The sequence below is a fragment of the Triticum dicoccoides genome, chromosome 5A, assembly GCF_002162155.2.
Source record: "Triticum dicoccoides isolate Atlit2015 ecotype Zavitan chromosome 5A, WEW_v2.0, whole genome shotgun sequence".
Taxonomy (NCBI): Eukaryota; Viridiplantae; Streptophyta; class Magnoliopsida; order Poales; family Poaceae; genus Triticum; species Triticum dicoccoides.
This window is the reverse complement of record NC_041388.1, coordinates 45,509,673-45,515,718: the sequence shown is the minus strand read 5'-3', so window position 1 is coordinate 45,515,718 and position 6,046 is coordinate 45,509,673. Positions and strand designations below refer to the sequence as shown.

At 43.2% G+C, this 6,046-nt stretch overlaps 1 pseudogene; it reads right to left on the bottom strand.

Moving 5' to 3' along the window:
• LOC119299147 overlaps positions 1-5,657 on the bottom strand; it is a 7,547-nt pseudogene extending 1,890 nt beyond the window's left edge.
• Between the last annotated feature and the right edge of the window lie 389 nt (positions 5,658-6,046).

Genomic DNA, 6,046 nt, shown 5'->3' with positions numbered 1-6,046 from the left:
TTGTTCGGGACTAAAGGCTTTGTTGTTGTTGTTTTGTTTTGGAGGCAAAAGATTTGCCTCATCGATTAATTAAGCAGAAGAGAATTGCCTAGTTAATAAAAAAACCGGGCGAAAACCGATACAAACCAACCACATGTGGATTACTCACAGAGCATGCATAAGCGCATGATCAACCCGACAACCATAGCCAACACGTAAGGACCACCAACCCGCACATTGCTACATTGCAAAGAAGCCCCCAACAAGAGTAAGTCGGTCGAAGGCCACGGGCACCACCAAATCCACGAAGACAAGCCAGACCATAAGGACAACCCAAGAGACTGATGACCAACCATCAAGCAGCTACAGACGCCTTTCCTGTGGCACCACTCTTCTTTCTTTTGCTCTTGAGAGCCTCCTCCACAATCACCTTACCAGATCTAGGGCTATTTGCCTCCAAATGTTTGAACAAGATGTGAATCTCCATCTGGAAGAGAATCTCATTGACCTTGTCGTGCACAGAAACCTGCCCAGTGGTCTAGTGCGAGTGGGTGACCGCAACATCGGAACCTTCACGCTCCACAAAGGTGAGCGGTTGGTTGGGCTCCAAAGTATTAGGCACCAATGTACTAACCGCCTCAACATCATCAGCCACAAATAACACTGACACGATGGACTTAGGTGCCTCCAGTTGGTCACATGACAGAGGCGAATCATGTCCCTCTACCGGGGTCTCCGATGAGCCAACCTCCACATGATCCATAGATTGAGGCAAAGCAGGTCTCGCACATAGTTGTTGAAGCTCGGGCATGATCTGCAACACAGGGCGATGACCATGGCAATGGCCTCGCTTACGGCGGCAGACATCGATGACGAGTTGTCCGCAGCTCGAGGGGAGAAACAAGCATAGAGCTCTTCACCCCTGTTCTCCACTGAGCCACCAAGTCACCAACAACATCAACCTACCTAGAAGGACGTGACGTAGGAGTGGACTGCAACACAACCGACACAACAGAGAGCTTGTCCAGGGCCGCCTCCGCCCTCTCCAGAAAGCTCCCAACACGAATCAGCAGCTCGGCCTGAGAGTTGCTAGAGTGGACTGCGGCAACACATCGGTTGGGTTTACCGATCCAACGTGAGCAGAAACAATCGGTGCCCAGGACCCACGATGAAGCGCCTTGTAGGGGGTGTGGATTCCATCGGACCCCCACAAAAATGTGGTTCCTACCATCGGACCCAATGTGATTTTCAGTTTTAAGTCAGCAAACAAAATGAGCCGACCTGATCCTCTTTGAACTTGCACTTGAAGATCTTACGATCTGGTTCATCATCATCCCAGGTGAGCTTAACTTTGCTAGGTTGCAAAGCGGGAGTTTCAAAATAAGGCTCCTTGTAACTAGGAGGTGCCTGCATGAAGTCAAGCAAGTACCAAACTGAAAAGATCTCTTTTAGCACAAGTGAAAGGTAATTTGTACCCAAATAGCATCATAACTTTGAAAAGCGATATGGAAAGAAACATAATAGAATCATCAGCTACTGAAAAGAGAAACTTTGATGCTAGCAAATGCAAACAGTTTAATATGCCCACCAACAAATATGGATGCAGGTACAATCTATCAAAGTAAGGTACCTCTATAGCTACATCACGAGCAGCGCGCTTGAACTCCATAGAGTCACAAATAAACTGCAAATCAAACACGTTTGCCGTTTTCAAGAACTCAGTACCATCAAGAGTCGTGTATAGGTGATTCACAGTTGCACTGGAATCACATACAACAACTGCATAGTAGTACCTGCAGCAAGATCAACACAATCATCAGAGAGATAACTGGGCAACCCTTGGCAAGCAGTAACATTTTCATGTGGTTCATATGAAAGAAGGATGGACAAGGCTACTTGGACATATATGCATGCAATCCCAAACATGTGAAGCAGAAGCCACCGTAGTTGCATTTATAGATAGGATTTAACCATTTTAATAGTTAAGTTAATGATGTCTACTACACAACCTTCTTCTTGTAGACGTTGTTGGGCCTCCAAGTGCAGAGGTTTGTAGGACAGTAGCAAATTTCCCTCAAGTGGATGACCTAAGGTTTATCAATCCGTAGGAGGCGTAGGATGAAGATGGTCTCTCTCAAACAACCCTGCAACCAAATAACAAAGAGTCTCTTGTGTCCCCAACACACCCAATACAATAGTAAATTATATAGGTGCACTAGTTCGGCGAAGAGATGGTGATACAAGTGGTATATGGATAGTAGATAAAGGTTTTTGTAATCTGAAAATATAAAAACAGCAAGGTAAATAATGATAAAAGTGAGCACAAACGATATTGCAATGATAGTAAACAAGGCCTAGGGTTCATACTTTCGCTAGTGTAAGTTCCCTCAACAATGATAACATAATTGGATCATATAACTATCCCTCAACATGCAACAAAGAGTCACTCCAAAGTCACTAATAGAGGAGAACGAACGAAGAGATTATGGTAGGGTACGAAACCACCTCAAAGTTATTCTTTCCAATCAATCCGTTAGGCTATTCCTATAAGTGTCACAAACAGCCCTAGAGTTCGTACTAGAATAACACCTTAAGATACAAATCAACCAAAACCCTAATGTCACCTAGATACTCCAATGTCACCTCAAGTATCCGTGGGCATGATTATACGATATGCATCACACAATCTCAGATTCATCTATTCAACCAACACATAGAACCTCAAAGAGTACCCCAAAGTTTCTACCGAAGAATCATGACGAAAACGTGTGTCAACCCCTATGCATAGGTTCATGGGCGGAACCCGCAAGTTGATCACCAAAACATACATCAAGTGAATCACATGGTATCCCATTGTCACCACACATACGCACGGCAAGACATACATCAAGTGTTCTCAAATCTTTAAAGACTCAATCCGATAAGATAACTTCAAAGGGGAAACTCAATCCATTACAAGAGAGTAGAGGGGAGAGAAAACATCATAGGATCCAAATATAATAGCAAAGCTCACGATACATCAAGATCGTATCACCTCAAGAACACGAGAGAGAGAGAGAGAGAGAGAGAGAGATCAAACACATAGCTACTGGTACATACCCTCAGCCCCGAGGGAGAACTACTCCCTCCTCGTCATGGAGAGCACATGGATGATGAAGATGGCCACCGGAGAGGGATTGCCCCCTCCGGCAGGGTGCCGGAACGGGTCTAGATTGGCTTTCGGTGGCTACGGAGGCTTCTGGCGGCGGAACTCCCGATCTATTGTGCTCCCCGATGTTTTTAGGGTATATGGAGATATATAGACGGAAGGAATACGTCAGGGGGGCCACGAGGGGCCCACAAGGGTGGAGGGCGTGCCCAGGGGGTGGGCGCGCCCCCCTACCTCGTGGCCTCCTCGAAGCTTCCCTTACGTGCACTTCAAGTCTTCTGGGCTTCTTTCCTTTCAAAAATAGGTTCCGCGAAGTTTTAGGTCAATTGGACTCCGTTTTTTTTTTCTTTTCTTTGGAACCCTAAAACAAGGTAAAAAACAGAAACTGGCACTGGGCTCTGGGTTAATAGGTTAGTCCCAAAAAGATATAAAAGTGTATAATAAAGCCCATAAACATCCAAAACAGTAGATAATATAGCATGGAGCAATCAAAAATTATAGATACGTTGGAGACGTATCAGTTAACAACGCGAAGATTATAGACTATGGTTAAAATTTCATGCAAAGTCTGCTCAGTAAGTCCCGGAAAAACATATAAATAAACGGGATAATAATCGGCAAAATCTCTGCTGTGTTGCTAACCTCAGTCTGTTTAGCTCATAAGTACGCAGACTGTTGTTCTTGGTCTCGGGGTCATGTTCACTATCATCTTTGCCATCAACATCATCGTTATCATCGTCTTTATCCTCGTCGTTATCATCTTCCCCATAATCACCACCATCATCCTCGTCCTCATCGGCACCAAGAAGAGTAGATGGGACTTGTGTTGTCTCACTATTCATGCACTCCAGTCCAAATTCTGATGGATATATGGAGACTGATAGAACTCGCCCACCTTTCGCGACGCAAGATGTCATCACCATATACAAGTCCACTGCCTGTTGAAGGGAACAAAAAAAGGAATAAATATCATTGAACCCAGGGATGAGAAGGGGTTGTTTGGATCTTTAGTTTAGCAACAACAAAAAAACAGGGTATCATAAGTTAAATTTGGACTATTAAGTATCAAAATATATTTTTCGGTTGCTATAAAAATCACAGGAAGTGCTTTAATACTTAACCAAACAAAAAATGCACATATTTAAATGCAAAAACAAGTATTACATGTGTATTTGTGTGAGGGGATTACCTTCAAAGTCTTGGAATTTAGTTCCATCCTAAGGGCTCGAATTCAGATTCCCTACCCAAACAGGTCGTCAGGGATAAGTTTTAACTGATGTTGTGAGGTTATATATCAAGTTTTAGGGCTCAATGGCTGGCTAGTGGCTACCAACTCAAAGTCAACCCCAAATCAAACCCAAATACCCAATCAGTCATCTGTTACTCTGATGGACATTCCCTGCTAATTCGGCTTATGCCACCACCATTGCTTTAGTGCACACAGCTCTGCTGACAAGAGCATTATGAGTGCAGGCCACTTCGTTTTTGCAGATGCCAGATGCGTTGAAGCTGTTGTGTTCCACTACTGTAACAGGGAAGCACCTCCTATCGGCTGGATACTTGACAATTAGCACCTAAGACGCAAAGAAATGATGGTAGTTAGTAGTTACAGTGTTTTGAGTATTAGATAGATATGGTCCAGTTTAACTATGTATATACAGGTCATCATTATGTGGGGATATCTGGACCAAAGAACCCAGTAATTTGACACCACTTCAGATTTTGTTCTTAATCCTGAATTCTATATTTGGCGCAGTTATCTCTCAACTAAAAACATGTGAATTTTACTGCTAGAAATTTCACCTGTTCTCAACAAAACAAAAATAATAGAAATGAAAATATCCTTAAGCTAAATAACATGAATCCATGGATCATGAACGTAAAAACCTAGAAAACAGCATATATTTCTTTTTCTTTCAAAACTCCTACTGTTTTACCAGAATCTATTAAAAATTGTGATCTAAACAGAACCTAGAAGTTTTATAAGTTTGTAATAGATATTCAAATGCGTTAACAGTGCTGCAATGCATGTTAACCTTACAGGAAAGAAACATGTTGGCCTCAAACACATTCTTTCAAGTGATTCTCAAGCAACTGAAATAATAAAATTTCCTTTTGAACATGGCTGAAATTGTTTAGGAATAAAGGATTACTTCTCAAGATGATAGAAACTTAATGAATTGTTACACACCTTAATATTATCCCAGTCCATATTAACAACAGCAAGCCTGTGCTCCTTGTGCTTCCTTTTGGCCTCGTTGCGGAGAGACGCTTCGTCGGCGGTAGGACGCTCGTGCTTCTCCTTCCTGTGCTTTTCCTCATTCTTGGAGTTTGATTTCTTGCCCTTCTTTGCACCCTTGAGGTCGACGAAGTTGCCCCGCGGAGGCGGAGCCATGGCAGTTGCTGCTAGGGATTCAGTGGCGGCGAGCAAGAGGTCCTCGGGGGCGAGTAGCGGGCTAGCGGCAGGGATGGACAGGTTCCACGCGATTATGGGCCGGCCGATTTTTGCTTCGTGCGTGAATTCCTCCATGTCCGGTTTTCCGGCGGTGCGCACCATGTCACCTCAAAAAACAATAGATTCATGTCCGAATTTTCATTGGTTTTTCTGTCATCCTTTTTATTTCACGAAAATATTTTTGTTTAATAAGAAATTTTTAGTCTGAATTTATTAAATATATATTACGAGTAAATCATGAAAAAATATTTATGAATTTTGAAATGATCATGCTTTTAAAAACTAGTCGAAAAATTTGTAAAACTTTAATAGATTAAAAAATGTCATGAGTTAATAGAAATATTTGTCAACTTTAAAATTATGCGAGTGGAGGAGGGGGCCCCGGGCGCGGAACAAGACGTCCTACAGGTACTTGTGTGTGGCCTACTGCCACAGCGCGCGGGGCGGCCGGTGCAACAGCGTCG